Below are 18,280 nucleotides of genomic sequence, written 5' to 3'. Positions count from 1 at the left end.
GAACCAGTGGTGTGCTTAGCTCTCTGATGAAGATCAGCTTCTCCTGCGGGACACCCACTTATCACAGATGGTGGCACTGAGAACCAACCTGGGTTTCAAATCCTTCTCAGGGATTCCAGCATCTTTGCTCACCTCACTTAACACCTGTTTCATCTACCTGTGCTGACACCCATATAGAGAGTGTTTAACCTGGCCCACAACTGGGCCAAGTCAAATCCCTACTGTAAATAAATCCCTATGGTTCCACCTCCCCAACAGAACCCTGCTGATACACAACTTGTCACTGAGAGAGATTATGGAAGAATGACATCTTAAGAATGAGCTTTCTGGACTGTTCTAGTTTATATATTGCTTTCCCCCAACCCTGTGAGATTTAAAAATCTGACTCACTCCCATTTCTAGTACTTAAGGAAACTCAAGTAGTCCATGTAGTGTAGCGGCAGAAGTGTTATGCAAATTGTCACCTGCAAACCTGTAATCAAATGCCTATAGAAAACAAGCCTCACTAAGTACATGTTGCCAAAGAATATTTTAGTCAAAATAAGGCATCTAATGTAGTTGATTGATTGGTTCTAAACGTACAAGAAACATGGGGAAGAAAATGGTGAACATACAGCTTTAACTTACCAGCAAAGATCTGTATAACAGACCTGAAATTTTCTATGTTTGTCCTGAAATTAACCAGTATCTCTTATGACTGGATTTCTGAAAACCAAACCCGTAGTCTGATATTTCGGGGAGATGAATTACAATGCAAACTGAGTCCCCAGTCTCCTGGAAATCTCTGTTACTAAAGGTTGGGCATTAATCAGAGATTAATAAAACCCTAAAATTAACAATGGGGCATAAGGGGTATATTCCAATAAATCTGGGGATTTGGGACCTCTAAAATTTAACAGTAGTAATAACTTCCCCTCCTGAAGAAACTGTTCAGTTCAATTCAGTTCCGTCCCTCAGTCGTGTCTGACTCTTTGCAACCCCATGAATCACAGCACGCCAGGCCTCCCTGTCCATCACCAACTCCCAGAGTTCACTCAAACTCATGTCCATCGAGTCGGTGATGCCATCCAGCCATCTCATTCTCTGTCATCCCCCTCTCCTCCCACCCCCAATCCCTCCCAGCATCAGAGTCTTTTCCAGTGAGTCAGCTCTTCGCATGAGGTGGCCAAAGTATTGGAGTTTCAGCTTTAGCATCAGTCAGTGAACCTCCAGGACTGATCTCCTTTAGAATGGAATGGTTGGATCTCCTTGAAGAAACTGTAATGGTCTCCAAAAGACCACTGTTCCTACTCAGGAATTACCTCCACTGTCTCTCTTTGCACCTATAAATATACTTAAGTTCCATCAGGCCTCAGAGAAAGAAGAACAAAGAATGACCTATGCATAGGTTTGATGCATACCAAATTACTGATTTTGCCAACAATAATCCCACTGACCTGGAAGTTGAGACCAACAGCTGCCACTTTGAGCTTCTCCTGTCAGTGAGTCAATGAGGAAACAGTAGGGAAATTGTAGTGACCAGGGTGAATAATCCTGATTATCAAGGAGAAATTGACTTGCAATGGGACTAAGAAGGAATATCCCTAGCATGCAGGAGGACTTTATTTCTTAGTATTCCTATGCCCATGATTAAGTCAGACAAAATCTATAGCAACTCAATTCAGGCAGGATTGATACTGGCCCTGATGCTTCAGGAGTGAAGGTCTGAATCAGCCAACTAGCTAAGGACCACTACAAATTGAGGCCTTCCCTAAAGACAATAATACACTATGGAACCAAGAGAGGAAGAAAGTAGTTAAAAATACTAGATGCGACCACATTACCAGTAAAATAGTTAAGAATATTACATCTTAATTTTGATATGATTGTGTGGAAGTATTGTTGCTGTCTTTCCCTCTCTCAATATAACACAAGCTACATTTCATTATTAAGTCACAGGATATCTAAAGGAGCATTGACTCAGGACAATGAACGTAAACTGAAGACTAAGAGAAGGTCTTTGTATCCTCCTTTGGGGAAATGTTTAGCAAATATTAACAAAGCAGATAACTGTCTTAATGTAATGCAAAGCAAAATGATTTTGTAAGTTTCCTAATTTGGGAAGAGTGGACTGTTGTAGCTTTGTGATATGTCAACTTGGCTAGCAGAACTGTGTCCCAGAATTTCCTTCTCTGTAGCTTTCCAGTTAGAATGAGCCATAGGAGAAATATTTTGCAAGATTTGGAGGGCAGAAATGAAGCAGTAGCCATGTTATGCTTTATAATGGAAGGCTGGGATGGGTGCTTTGCACTTTACACACCTTGACACTTATCTCCTGGGTCACCTCCTTGCCGTGGACAGCAACTCCCCGCCTTCACCTGGATGCTTTCCCAGCTTATCTGGCCCCTGGGCCAGGAGGGTGCTTTGCAACATAATCAAGGGTGCAGTTCGTCCTGCACAGAACCCACTTCGTTCAGCTTGGAAGAGTAAGACTGACAACAGGTGTCAGAGTATCCCCATGGGTTCCAGCTCAAGTTTGTTGGTTCTACCTCAGGTTGGTAGGTCCCACCTTGGCATTGCTTTCCCTGACTTTTTAATCTTTCCTTTCTAACTGCCTTTAGATGTCTTTAAGGTCCAGAAACAGATGTAAAGACACAGCCCAGAGAGACTGTTTAAGCTGCTCCCAAGTCATACACCTATACAAAAATTTCTTAATATTTGTTCTTCTTCTGCTGAGCCCTGACTGATACAATTCTTTGAATTAACTCTGAACAATATCCTTTGTTTCTATGTTTCTCACACAATGCTCCTTTGGTAATACTATCTTAAAATTAATTAATATTAATAACTACTCTGAGAGCCCAGTTGTGTAACATGGAGACAATTTTGGCTATGTTAGGACCCAGTGTGAAAATAGGAATCATAAATATAAAATGTCCTTACAGATGGCTAATAAGCATATGAAAGAAAAGAAGCTCACCATCGCTAATCACTAGAAAAATGCAATCAAAACTACAATGAGGTATCACCAAGAAATGGTCAGAATGGCTATCACTAAAAAGTCTAGAAATAACAAATGTTGGAAAGGGTGTGGAGAAAATGGAACCCTCCTACACTGTTAGTGGGAATGTAAAATGGTGCAATTACTATGGAAAACAGTATGGAGGCTCCTCAAAAAACTGAAAATAGAGTTGGTATACAATCCAGCAATCCTATTCCTGGACATATATCCAGATGAAGTTATAATTCAAAAAGATACTTGCACCCCTATGTTCACAACATTATTTACAATGTCCAAGACATGGAAACATCCTAAATATCCTCAACAGATGAATGAATAAAGAAGGTGTGATATATGTATAAAGTGGAATATTATTCACCATTAAAAAGAACGAAATAATGTTATTTGCAGTAAAAAGGATGCAACTAGAGATTATCCTACTAAGTAACCAAAGTAAGTCAGAAAGAAAACTATAATACCGTATGATATCTCTTATATGTAAAACCTAAAATATGACATAAATGAAAATATTTACACAACAGAAACAGATTCACGAACATAGAGGACTCGTGCTTCCAAGGGAGAAGGGGTAGTGGAGGGACGGATTGGGAGATTGGGATGAGCAGAATGCAAACGATTGTATTCAGGATGGATAAGCAACAAGGTTCCACTGTACAGCATAAGGAATCATATTCAAAATCTTGTGATAAACCGTAATGGAAAAGAATATGAAAAATTATATATATATGCAACAAAATCACTTTGTCATACAGCAGAAATTAAAACAACATCCCCCATCCCTGGGATTCTTCAGGCAAGAACACTGGAGTGGGTTGCCACTTCCTTCTCCAGTGTGTGAAAGTGAAAAGTGAAAGTGAAATTGAAGTCGCTCAGTCGTGTCCGACCCTTAGCGACCCGACGGACTCTAGCCTACCAGGCTACTCCATCCATGGGATTTTCTAGGCAAGAGTACTGGAGTGGCTTGCCATTGCCTTCTCCGTATAAATCAACTATACTTCAACAAATTTTAACAAACTGTCCTGCACCAAGTAAGTAAGTGCTCAATGATGATAACTGTCAGTATTACAAACAATGAATATTAGCTTTTGCTTAGTAGTTACAATCTCTAAAAGTCCCTTACTGTATATACCTTTGCTCTTCTAATTCCCAAGAAAACTGTGTGATATAGGTAAATATTATTGGTAATGTTATTATTGTTGCTATTATTATTCCCAGATTACAGGTGAATAAAAAAAATATCCTCAAAGGCTTGCATGACATTTGGCCAAGGGTTTTTGACTCCTAAGGAAAGAGATAGAACTTCTGAAACTCTTGTGGAATATTTGCCCGCATTAAACGCAAATCCTCTGTTTATTCTGATGCCAGAAAATGTCGAAAGCAGAAACAAATGTGTTGATTCTCTCGTTCCCCCAACTGCCTTGCATCCTCATGCTCTCAGCTTTGATGCGTCCTTCCCGGTCATATTTGATATTGCTGCACAACATCTTTTTTATGTCAAGACTTTGCTTCAAACACTCCATTGCCAGTTCGACTTGTCAAAAGTCAGAGGGAACATGTTTTAAGCATTCAGCGAGCATTCTTCTGAAAAGAAAACCACTATTTCTAATAAGCATTTGAGAGCGCAGTGGATTGCAGAAACTGTTTTCTAAGATCTGTCACTAATGATTTAGTTTTATTAGTTTTAATGGCCCTTAGATACGGGCATGGAATATAAGTGAAAATTAAGATATTTTTCATGAGATGAAAATAGATTTCAATCAGAGAGAGTGTTTTCCTCCCCACCTCTTCCTATTTGCTTATTTATTTCATTTATTTTGGCAGATGATTCTGGTTAAAAGGAAACCACTGTGAGACATGGGAACACAGGAATAGTTTTCCGTGAGAACAAAGCTCTGCTTGTATTGGAAGCTTCTCTGTTAATTGTATACAAGTTTGCTGCTTTGGCAAGCTCATAGGCAGAGTGGCAGAAAAAGGGGCTAATGTGTTAAATTGGAATTTTATCCTGAGTAGGAACAAGGGGTGAATATTTTTATTCATAACTAAAGGTTTGTCTTCCATCATAGTAGGCACAGGAACAAATGAAACCCATAAATTGCTCCCAATTAATAATACCTCTTTCTTACTGCTTCTGTCTACACTGCAGCTTTTCTTTAAAAGTTTCATTTTTTCTCTTCTTTCTCGTCACTCATCACTCACTGAGATCAGAACAGGTCTTTATGTTTTGTTCTTCACAAGTAAGTTAAGTGCCTTTCTGAAAGAGCTGGATGGTTTGTGGCAATCCATCCCCGTTGCTTATTTGTGTGTAAAGTGTGTTGGTGTGTGCATGTGAGACGAGTGTGAGATTTTCTGTTGTACGAGCTGTGCTCTAGCATTTCTCTATCCTCTATGCCAAAGTGAGCACGTGGTCCAAAGGATAACCACCAAGATCTGGAATAGGACTCCAGGAATTTCCACGGCCTCTGCCATGCTTCCACCACCTTCATAACCTTGGGCAAGCAGATTCAACTCCTATGCTATACGTTTATCTTTTACAAAGCATAAATCTTTAGAAGGGTTTCCCTAGTGGCTCAGGGGTAAGGAATCCTCCTGTCTATGCAGGAGAGTGGATTCAGTCCCTGGGTCAGGAAGATCCCCTGGAGAAAGAAATGGCAATCTACTCCAGTAGTCTTGCCTGGGAAATTCCATGGACAGAGGAGCCTGGAAGGCTAAAGTCCATGGGGTCTCAAAAGAGTCAGACATGACCTAGTGACTAAACAACAACAGCAACAAAATCTTGGGAAAGAACAAAATCACACATCTGAAACCAAATAAAGGACGAATTCCTTGCCTCCATGAAAATTACAGTCAAGTGTAGAAAGATAACACTTAAGCAATAATGACAAAATTAAATTGCCCTTTGTATGAATATTAGGAGGAAATAATTATGAAGACCTTCCTCTGTAGCTTGTAGATGCTTGTCTTCTGTGTTGTCACATTGTCTTCCCTCTGTACCACTCTCAGCCCTAATCTCTTCTTATAAGGACACCAGTCATATTGGATTAGACCCCACCATAATGATTTCATTTTAACTTAACTTTTTAATGACCTCATTTCAAGTCATATTCTAAAACACTAGGGATTATGTCTTCGAAATAAATTTTGGGGTGACACAATTCAGTTCATGACTGCTATGAAAAAAAGTAAAAAGACAAGCAGTGCTGGTGCCTGGTTCAACATTAATGAGAATATTCAGGGAAGGCTTGACTCAGTCACCAGTTGAGAAAAACTGAAGGAACAGAGGGAGTAAGCATTGTAAATATCTGGCGGAAGTGTGATTAAACAGAGGGAATAGTCAACCCAAAGGCCCTGAGGTAGGAAGGACCAAAGGGTTAGTGCGTTGGCCAATGTGGCTGTGAGACAATGGAAATATGGCCAATGACATAGCAAGACCACAGAATCTTTGAGGGTCTTGTGGAGGATTGAAAGGAACTGGGCTTTTGCTCTGAAAGAAGTGGAAAGTCATTGGAAGGTCTGAGCAGAGGAATGATCTGACCAGACTCACCCTTCCAAATACTCATTCCATTTATTTTGAGATTAGACTATGGCCTACAGTTCTCAACGTCAGCACCATTGACATTGGGGAAGAACTGAAGATGAAATAACATAATAAAGAAAACCATAAAGTGTTACATAAGAGTAGGGGGTCATCACTTGTTTAGTCCCCTGAGATAACTAGTTCTACACAAGTGGCTTTCTGAGGAAAGACTCCCAGAACAACCTAGTGAGGGAGTGAGAGCTTAGAATAGGGCAGAAAACAATGTTATGAAATGGAGCAATTTCAAGAAAGAATCCGTGGAGGGAACCCACAGGGAAAAACTCTAGTGTCATTTGTTATCTGAATTTGTGTACCTGTGGCCAAGGAGCTGTGCTTTGAAACTCCTACACCAGTCATTGGCTAAGAGCCATCACAGGCAGATGGAAACTCCCAAGCACTTCTGAGTATCTGTACTTTCCAGCCAAGTGGAATGATAACCCAAGGGCCGCCCTCCAAAGTGAGTCACTGTTAGAAACAAATCACACAGAAGCCAGGATAGAGCACACGGAACCTGTACAAAGGTTCCAAGGAGATCCTGGCAGACCAGAAAGTATCCGTTATTTCACATTTTGTTCCTTTTCTTGTTTAACACCATCAGCTTCTTTCGTTGGGATTTTGACTTCCTATTGTCAACCTCTCTGCACCATCTTTATGAAGCTTTTAAAGCTCTTTCATTATTTTCTGTTTTGATAACTGGAATAAAATTTAGCCTTATTTGTGGAAATTTGGAATATCTGAAAACTTACCACTTATGTAAAACATGTCTGTAGAGATTCCAAGCAGTCAAATGTGTCTCTTAACAATCAGTTCATGGCATTCTCTTTCTTTCCCAATACAACAACATGATGTATGCATGCATGTAAAATATATTTATTATAGTGATAAGTTATGTTTATATATAGTCATATGGTTTATATATGATGTGACTATACTATATAAACTATAACTTAGAATGTATGGTGGTGGTGGTGGTTTAGTCGCTAAGGCGTGTTTGACTCTTGCAACCCCATGGACTGTAGCCTGCCAGGCTCCTCTGACAATGAGATTTTCCAGGCAAGAATACTGGAGTGGATTGAAATGTCCTTCTCCAGGGGATCTTCCTGACCCAGGAATCGAACCAGGGTCTCCTGCATTGCAGGCAGACTCTCTACCAACTGAACTATGAGGGAAGCCCTTAGAATGTATATAAAGTAGATATTTTCAGAAACAGAATTAAGTAAAAAATGCAGAATTATTGGCTACCTTTTATGCAACATACATTTGATATATGATGATCTGTTCATTTTTGGATTAGCTATTTTAAACTATCTAAATTATTATCTTGCTGGCATGGACATTTAATAAAAGTTATTGATAGTTTGAATTCATTAAATTCCACTTGAGAATGTCATTATTTCCATTAATTATCCTTTCAAAATCCAAATTCAAAAGACTGAATAAAAAACAGATTCAAGCTTTCCAATCATTAGTCATTCTCCTAATGTATCCCCCTGCTGTATTCTAGGAAGGAAAAACTGTTAATGTATTTTCTTGTCATATTCCAAAAAATCAGTCATCTTTAATAAAGAGGAGGGTCACTCTTCATTTAAATGTCAATCAGAGAAATTAGTCTTTATCTTCCCTTGTATCTAGCAAAATATGTAAAATGCCACAGGGTTTTTCTTTTCTTTACAGGCACCATTGTATGTTCTTAACATCTCAGGTCCATGTTTAGGTATACTTTTGTCTTTGGTCCACTGTTCCAGTAGCTGATGGATTTTAGTGGTGTATATTTGGATTTTAACTTAAGGTAAGGAAGGGTTCCCCATGCCAACTACATTTCATATCTTTGGCATTTAGTTTAAATTACAGTTGCTTTAAAGACTGCTGCAATCATTTTTTTTATAGCATTTTAGATAGAAGTTCAGCAAAAATTAAAAGAAATTTATTTACATCTGTTATTATCTCTTATATGTACATCTTTTGGGGGGAACCTTGGAACAAACACTGGCTACATAAAATAAAATGTAACCATTTCTGTCTCATAATCACACATTATTCAACATTATTTAGGTCTACCCTAAATATCATCAGTGAGAGTAGAATGACTTATTCAGAGGAAAATCTAATAGATTCCCAATTACCCTGTAATCCTCAGCCAATTCACTGGAAGGCACAAAATTTATCAACACAAGAAGATTATTGAATTATCAATAAAGGACTCTAATCATTAGTTCTGACATACTTTCACAGTATTTTAAACTGAAAAGCCAAGTACGATATATTTACAAAGTCAATAATCTTGGCATCAGAAAACTTAGTCCCCACCTCAGTTTCTGTCACTCACTAGTGATACGTTAGCCAATTATTTTTGATATAACTAACTTATAAGGTGTGGACAGATATAAGAACTCTTAAGACTGTTGAAAGGATGAATGAACTACCAAAACAGCAGCTTCTCTAAAACCTAATATGCAGAGTAACTATGCAATGTAGTGTGTTTGGCAGTATGCTTACGTCTAATCTATAGAGTCTATATTGATAGTCCTAGCATTAGCTGGTTATGCTAAAAATTAGAAATAATGTTTTCATTTTTCTCCAACATTAACTCACATTTAACATTGGATATATAAAGACTAATAAAAACAATATTAATTTTAAAAAATGTCCCCAATTTTAAAAAATTAATTTATTTTTTATTGAAGGATAATTGCTTTACAGAATTTTGCTGTTTTCTGTCAAACCTCAACATGAATCAGCCATTCAGTTCAGTTCAGTCGCTCAATCGTGTCCGACTCTTCGTGACCCCATGAATCACAGCACGCCAGGCCTCCCTGTCCATCACCAACTCCCGCAGTTCACTCAAACTCATGTCCACAGAGTCGGTGATGCCATCCAGCCATCTCATTCTCTGTCGTCCCCGTCTCCTCCCACCCCCAATTCTTCCTAGCATCAGACTCTTTTACAGTGAGTCAACTCGTCGCATGAGGTGGCCAAAGGATTGGAGTTTCAGCTTTAGCATCAGTCCTTCCAATGAACACCCAGGATTGATCTCCTTTAGAATGGACTAGTTGGATCTCCTTGCAGTCCAAGGGACTCTCAAGAGTCTTCTCCAGCACCACAGTTCAAAAGCATCAATTCTTCGGCGATCAGCTTTCTTCACAGTCCAACTCTCACATCCATACATGACCACAGGAAAAACCATAGCCTTGACTAGACGGACCTTTGTTGGCAAAGTGATGTCTCTGCTTTTTAATATACTATCTAGGTTGGTCATAACTTTCCTTCCAAGGAGTAAGCGTCTTTTAATTTCATGGCTGCAATCAGCATCCGCAGTGATTTTGGAGCCCCCCAAAATAAAGTCTGACACTGTTTCCACTGTTTCCCCATCTATTCCCCATGAAGTGATGGGACCACATGCCATGATCTTTGTTTTCTGAATGTTGAGCTTCAAGCCAACCTTTTCACTCTCCTCTTTCACTTTCATCAAGAGGCTTTTGAGTTCCTCTTCACTTTCTGCCATAAGGGTGGTGTCATCTGCATATCTGAGGTTATTGATATTTCTCCCGGCAATCTTGATTCCAGCTTGTGCTTCTTCCAGCCCAGCGTTCCTCATGATGTATTCTGCATATAAGTTAAATAAGCAGGGTGACAATATACAACCTTGACGTACTCCTTTTCCTATTTGTAACCAGTCTGTTGTTCCATGTCCAGTTCTAACTGTTGCTTCCTGACCTGCATACAGGTTTCTCAAGAGGCAGGTCAGGTGGTCTTGTATTCCCACCTCTTTCAGAATGTTCCACAGTTTATTGTGATATACAGTCAAAGGCTTTGGCATAGTCAATGAAGCAGAAATAGATGTTTTTCTGGAACTCTCTTGCTTTCTCCAAGATCCAGCGGATGTTGGCAATTTGATCTCTGGTTCCTCTGCAGAATTTTTCTGTTTTCTGTCAAACCTCAACATGAATCAGCCATAGGTATACATATATCCCCTCTTTTGAAACTCCCTCCCATCTCCCTCCCCTTCCCACCCCTCTAGGTTGATACAGAGCCCCTGCTTGAGTTTCCTGAGCCATACAGCAAATTCCCCATTGGCAATCTATTTTACATATGGTAATGTAAGTTTCCATGTTACTCTTTCCATACATCTCACCCTCTCTTCCCCTCTCCCCATGTCCATAAGTCTATTCCCTATGTCTGTTTCTCCACTGGGCTTCCCTGGTGGCTCAGAGGTTAAAGCGTCTGCCTCCAATGCGGGAGACCTGGGTTTGATCCCTGGGTTGGGAAGATCCCTGGAGAAGGAAATGGCAACCCACTCCAGTACTCTTGCCTGGAGACTCCCACGGACGGAGAAGCCTGGTGGACTACAGTCCACGGGGTCGCAAAGAGTCGGACATGACTGAGCAACTTCACTTTCTCTTTCACCATTTTTCTAGATTCTGTATATGTGTGTTCAGTTCAGTTCAGTTCAGTTGCTCAGTCGTGTCCGACTCTCCGTGACCCCATGAATCACAGCACGCCAGGCCTCCCTGTCCATCACCAACTCCCGGAGTTCACTCAAACTCATGTCCACAGAGTCAGTGATGCCATCCAGCCATCTCATTCTCTGTCGTCCCCTTTTCCTCCTGCCCCCAACCTTTCCTAGCATCAGAGTCTTTTCCAGTGAGTCAACTCATCGCATGAAGAATATGGCATTTATCTTTCTCTTTCTGACTAACTTCACTCTGTGTAATAGGTTCTAGGCTCATCCACCTCATTAGAACTGACTCAAATGCATTCTTTTTTATGGCTGAGTTTTGAATTGTGGTGTTGGAGAAGACTCTTGAGAGTCCCTTGTACTGCAAGGAGATCTAACCAGTCCATTATAAAGGAGATCAATCCTGGGTGTTCATTGGAAGGACTGATGCTAAAGCTGAAACTGCAATACTTTGGCCACCTCATGCAACGAGTTGACTCACTGGAAAAGACTGATGCTGGGAAGGATTGGGGGCAGGAGGAGAAGGGGACGACCAAGAATGAGGTGGCTGGATGGCATCACCAACTCGACGGACATGAGTTTGAGTGAACTCTGGGAGTTGGTGATGGACAGGGAGGCCTGGCGTGCTGTGATTCATGGGGTCGCAAAGAGTCGGTCACAACTGAGTGACTGAACTGAACTGAACTGAGAAGGGTATGGCAACCAGTATTGGCCAACACGCTCCAGTATTCTTGCCTGGAGAATCCCGCTGACAGAGAAGCCTGGCAGGCCACAGTCTACAGGGTTGCAAAGAGTCGGACAGGACCAAAGTGACCCAGTGCACATAAACACAAGAGTTTTTTTTTTTTTTAATTTTTGTTTTTAGTTTTTCCTGTGGCAGCTCTGCCCCAGTGAGAGGTGAGTGTGAAGGTGGACAGCTGCTTTGCTTGTAGGGATCCTGGTGGCGACAGGTGTGCGGGGACACAGACTGCCTCCATGGCAGGAGTTATGACCCTTTCAGAGTCTTTTTTCAAGCCTCTTGTACCTGGTGATCAGAAGGCCTCTTTGGCCAGTCTTCCTCCATAGCTCTATACATTCAGGCACTTAGAGGGATCCCTTGCCTGGGGTCCTTCTCTGTTGTTCTGAGAGTCAGGCACATAGAGGGGCCCCCCTGGCTGGAGTCCTACTCTGTAGATTGGTGTGTCAGGCACTTAAAGAGGCACCCTGGGTGGGGTCCTACTCTAGTTCAGTGCATCAGGCATTTGATGGGCCAGCCTCTTTATTGGTCAGCTGCTGATGCTGAAGTGTGGGGAGAGAGAGGCTATGGTGATGGCTCCACCTGCTACATGTGACTCAGCAGTATCACCTTGCTTCCATGGCTGCCCGGCTTTCCTCTACAGGCATTTTCCACCACAATCTCCTCCTTCACATCTCCTCGATCTGTCTCTCCACAGTCAATAGCAGCCCTTGCCCTGGGGTTGCTCCACAGTCCCTAAACTCCAGCTCTCAATTACTGCTCCTTCCAGGAGACCCACGTTCCTGCCCAATATATGTATGAATGCAGCAAGGACTGTCTGATTCTCATTCCGTTTAGGCTGCCACAGGTCAACTGTTTCACTCTCAGCCTTAAATGTTTCTCCTCTGACTCAGACAATTGCCCTGCTCTGGGGATCGGACCCCTGCTTGAGTTCCCCCACCTGCAGAGGGCAGGTCCAGTCCTACTAACACTCGGTTTTTTCCCCTTAGTTCCTTTGTCCTACTGAATTTGCGTGGCTCTATATATTCTTTTCCACTGGTCAAGAACTCCTGTCCACTCTCAGCTGGTTTTCTGCATGCACCTCTGTCTCTGAAAGTGTATTCCTGATGTATCTGTGGAGAGAGACGTACTCCACATCCACCGACTCCTCTGTCATCTTGTTCTCCAATTTTTTTTGATTAGCAAATAAAGGGAAAGCCCATAGTGTGTATGAGAGAGAGAGTTGCCAATTAAGTCTTTGAATTTCGAATGATTTCACTTCTCATCCTAAATCTATTAATTCCACATTCCTAATAGAATGAGAATAACTAAATTATTCCAAGAAATGTTATTATATTTTTAAAACAGATGGGAATTAAATTGAGTAGAAAGTTCAAGAGAAAAATTTTTCTAGTAAGATTTAATGTCAAGTTTCATACACCAAAAGGTCAGAATAAGGTTTGTTCAAGTTTTTGAACTTCTTAGCAACTTACATCGGAGAAGGCGATGGCACCCCATTCCAGTACTCTTGCCTGGAAAATTCCATGGGTGGAGGAGCCTGGTAGGCTGCAGTCCATAGGGCGAAGAGTCGGACATGACTGAGCGACTTCACTTTCCCTTTTCACTTTCATGCATTGGAAAAGGAAATGGCAACACACTCCAGTGTTCTTACCTGGAGAACCCCAGGGACGGGGGAGCCTGGTGGGCTGCCGTCTATGGGGTCGCACAGAGTCGGACATGACTGAAGTGACTTAGCAGCAGCAGCAGCAAATTACATGCTCAAATCATTTAAATTTATGTAACAATCAGTCATTTCATTGTCACTTAGTTTAGAGAACAAAACTTATCCAAAACTTCATGGTTTCAAGCCTGATTTAGCCTGTTTCTGGAAACCAAGAAAAGTAGCTGCAAGTTTACATAAATTCATGGGTCGTATTTAATCAAATGGGGCTTCTCTGGTGGCATAGACAGTTAGGAATCTGCCTGTAATACAGAAGATCTGGGTTAGATCCCTGGGTCAGGAAGATCCCCTGGAGAAGGCAATAGTAACGTACTCCAGTAATTTTGCTTGGAGAATTCCATGGACAGAGGAGCCTGGTGGCGCAGTTCCTGGGGTTGCAAAGAGTCAGACACGACTGAGTGATTAACATTTTCATTTTTACATTGAACCAAACAGTAGAGAGAATATTGAATTCATATCAATGTATGACAAAACCAATGCAATATTGTAAATTAATTAGCCTCCAATAAATAAATAAAGTGAAAACACACACACACCAAAAAAACCAAAAAAATTTTAAAAAATCATATGCAACAACAACAAAAAAAAAAGAATATTGGAGCAAGATGCACAAGATATTACAAAGAAACCAAGTGTAATTACTCAATAGCTGTATGACATCTTGGATATAATAAATCTATTCTGGTACCCAGTTTCCCTATCTTTTAGATAAAATAGGAAGTGATACATATAACTGAGGCCACCTAAATTTAATGATCTATAAAGCAACAAGTCTATACCTGTCTACACAAAATTAAAAGTTAGTTGTTTATGTGATTTGAAGAGCATAAACATTTTGTTTCTTACTCTTCCTCACCATCTATCTTTAGCATTGCTATTCAGGGACTATATCATTTTCAAGTACTGCATTTTAAATCAATGATCATTTCACCAAGCTAAAGCTAATTTGCAATCATTGTCACATCCAAGAGTGAAATTTGAAGCAATGAAAGATGGGAAAGTGGAAGAAAGAATACCTTTCGGGAGTGTAGGATTCCAACTCAGAAAGTGCTGGCAGATTTTACAAATTCATGGGGTCACTTTAGATCTTGATAGAGTAATTGGCAGTAAATCAGTTATTTTGCTATAAACAACTATGCTGCTGCTGCTGCTGCTGCTAAGTCACTTCAGTCGTGTCCGACTCTGTGCAATCCCATAGACGGCAGCCCACCAGGCTCTGCCATCCCTAGGATTCTCCAGGCAAGAACACTGGAGTGGGTTGCCGTTTCCTTCTCCAATGAATGAAAGTGAAAAGTGAAAGTGAAGTCGCTCAGTCGTGTCCTACCCTCAGTGACCCCATGGACTGCAGCCTACCAGGCTCCTCCATCCATGGGATTTTTTCCGGCAAGAGTACTGGAGTGGGGTGCCATTGCCTTCTCTGATAAACAACTATAAAGCTGTACAAAAGTTTTCAGATGTTGCTAACAGAGTGTACAAGCTTGTGATATGTGATAGAAGGATACCATGATCGCTCCAGCTTTTGCTCTGAAAAAAACGTGAAGATTGCAGGGCATGTGGGTAGAACACAAGTATATTTTTTCTGGACTGATGAAGTTAGAAGGAAATGAACAAAGATATGGCCGCTGAGACGGCTGAATTTGTGGGAAAGAATAGCAGGAGACAGGGAGTAGCATAGAAAAGATGCTCTAGAAATTTGTACAGGCAATCATGGATTCAAAGCTCTGAATACTCATGGACTCGAAGCTATGAATACAAATGACTCAACTCCATAAGGCCCAGCAGAAAACAAATACTGGGAAGCCGTGAGATGACCAGAGGGTCAATAAGTCAGACAGTACTGGGAAACAGGCATTCTGATGGGCCAGAGTGGAGAGACCTCACTAAATATTATAGGTTTTCAATAAAGACACTGAAGGGGGTCACAATTAAGGAATAAGAATAGCTTCCCTGGCGGCTCAGATGGTAAAGAGTCTGCCTGCAATGCTGGAGACCTGGGTTTGATCCCTGGCTTGGAAGATGTCCCAGAGAAGGAAAGGGCAACCCACTCCAGTACTCTTGACTGGAGAATCCCATGGACAGAGGAGCCTGACAAGCTCCAATCCACGGGGTTGCAAAGAATCAGACACAACTGAATGACTAACACACTTAACCTTGGACTAAGAACTCTTCTAGAGAAGGAAATGGCAACCCACTCTAGTATTCTTGTCTGGGAAATCCCATGGACAGGGGAGCCTGGCGGGCTACTGTCTATGGGGTTGCAAACAGTTGGACATGCTTGAGCAATTGAGCAGGCAAGAACTCTTCTAGACTCACTGAAAAAGTTACCACAATCAAGGCTCAAAGGAAAATGCTAAGACATCAAAAAATTACCCACCAGAAGAAAACAATTCCTAGAAGAAAACTACAATATCAGAATCTCAAAAATGTAGCATCTACATGTCTTACATAAAATAAATGAGTAAGTATACACATAAAGAAGCAGAAAATAATGAAATAAAATGAGGAAAACTATAGTCAGTAAAAACAAATCCAAAGATAATATTCTATCTTGAATAGAGACAAGGATGTTATAGAGACACAGACTAAACAGTTATTAGCCAAATGTTTAAAGATTTAAAGGAAAATATGAATATCATGAGCAAAAAGATGAGAAATATCAGTATCAAAATGAACTTTCAAGAGAAACAAATAGAAATTCTAGAAAGTATAAGATCTGATATGCAAATGTCAACAGATACATTTAATAGAATATTTCAAATCAAAGAAGAAAAGATTGGTAAGACCAAATTCAGGGTAAGAGAAACTATCTAAACATAAGATCAAAGACAAAAATGTGTGAAAACAGGACAGCAAAACTGTAGAGATCTATGGATAAATATCAAGTGGTCTTCAATAATTTTAACTGGAATAGAAAATTTGCATAAAAATATTCGAAGGACCAAGTGATAAAATATTATACACTTGATTAAAAAATTATCACTATCTGGAGCAAGAAAGTACAATATACTTCAAGCAAGGTAAGCACACAAACACTCAAAACACACACATGCAAAATCATACCATAATTACATTGTTTAAAATTAATAAAAATACCTTAAATGAAAAGAAAAAGAAGAAGGCAGGAAATAAAGGGAAGAAAGAACAAATAGGATATCCAGAAAAAAAATCAAGATAACAGACTTAAATCCAATAATATCATTAATTACATTTAATGTAAATGGATTAAAACATTATTTAAAAAATAGATAATATCCGATATAATATTTTACTATATGCCTTCTACAAGAACACATTTAAAATAACACACAGACAATTTAAAAGTAAGACAATGTAAAAATATATATATATATACACATACATTTATATATCAAACACTAATTTTAAGGAAGCTGGAGTGCATATGTCAATATTGGACCAAAGAAATTGTGGATTAAAGAATATTATTAGAGACATGCCAAGGAATTTCATAATAATAAAAGTCAATTAATCAAAAAAACATAAGGACATTTGAAACAGGATCTTCTATAAATACCAAACAAGAACAACAAAAATTGACAGAACTGAAGGAAAATAAATCTATATTATCAAGTTTCAGCATTATTTTATTAGTAATTGGTGGAAAAATATGTTTAAAGTCAGTAAAATATAGAATATTTTTGTAATTCCACTATTACTGCTTTGATTCAATTTCTTAAAGACTTCCTAGCCAGGAAAAAAAAAGGCAAGAAAAATTAATAATAAAAATGGGAACTTTTGTTTTGAGTCAAGATGGCATGATAATAGAGCCTGCATTTACCCCCTATTTGATGCTTTTGAACTGTGGTATTGGAGAAGACTTTTGAGAGTCCCTTGTACTGCAAGGAGATCCAACCAGTCCATTCTAAAGGAGATCAGTCCTGGGTGTTCATTGGAAGGACTGATGCTAAAGCTGAAACTGCAATACTTTGGCCACCTCATGCGACGAGTTGACTCACTGGAAAAGACTCTGATGCTAGGAAAGGTTGGGGGCGGGAGGAGAAGGGGACGACAGAGAATGAGATGGCTGGATGGCATCACCAACTCTGTGGACATGAGTTTGAGTGAACTCCGGGAGTTGGTGATGGACAGGGAGGCCTGGCGTGCTGTGATTCATGGGGTCGAGGAGAGTCGGACACGACTGAGCGACTGAACTGAACTGAAACAAACAAAATGAACAAAACAATCCTGAAAATAATGTTTTCAAGATACAAGGCAACAAAGGAGAATGACTTCTAAGAGAAGTTTTTGTTTCCAAAAAACAAATAAGCTGAGCCTTACTTTGATCAGCTTACTGATATGAAAGTTTTCAGGGCATGGTACAAACAGTGGGAATGTAAGTGGAGCCCAGTGGCCTCTGAATTTAGCAGATGGAGCTGAGAAATTCCAAAGTGAGTAAGACAGCTAGCGTTAACAAGACAAAGTAGCATCGAGGGGACAGCCACACTGAGAGAGTTCCGGAAGCTTCCAGAGAGTTTTCCTTGAGTATTCAGAAGACTGCTGATCAGAGCACATATGTGAGAAGACTACCTGGAGCCAGAGAATGATCACCCAAAAGGAGAGGGGGTGAGCGACCGAGCACAGGCACAGTCCTCACGCGGGAACAGGCACAGCACTCCTTCACAGCCAGCTAGACTGGAAAACCTGAGGATCACAGCACTCAGGCCAGAAAGTTAGAAAAGGTGTTTGAAAGAAGACATAAAGATGGAAAGTAAGAACAAGAAAAAATACTTTATGCCATAAGTTATTGAGAAATTGCAAACCAAAACCACAGTGTG

The sequence above is a fragment of the Moschus berezovskii genome, chromosome 7 (genome assembly GCF_049115385.1).
Source record: "Moschus berezovskii isolate FMDL1 chromosome 7, NW_MosBer_1.0, whole genome shotgun sequence".
Taxonomy (NCBI): Eukaryota; Metazoa; Chordata; class Mammalia; order Artiodactyla; family Moschidae; genus Moschus; species Moschus berezovskii.
Note: the sequence above shows the minus strand (reverse complement) of the source record.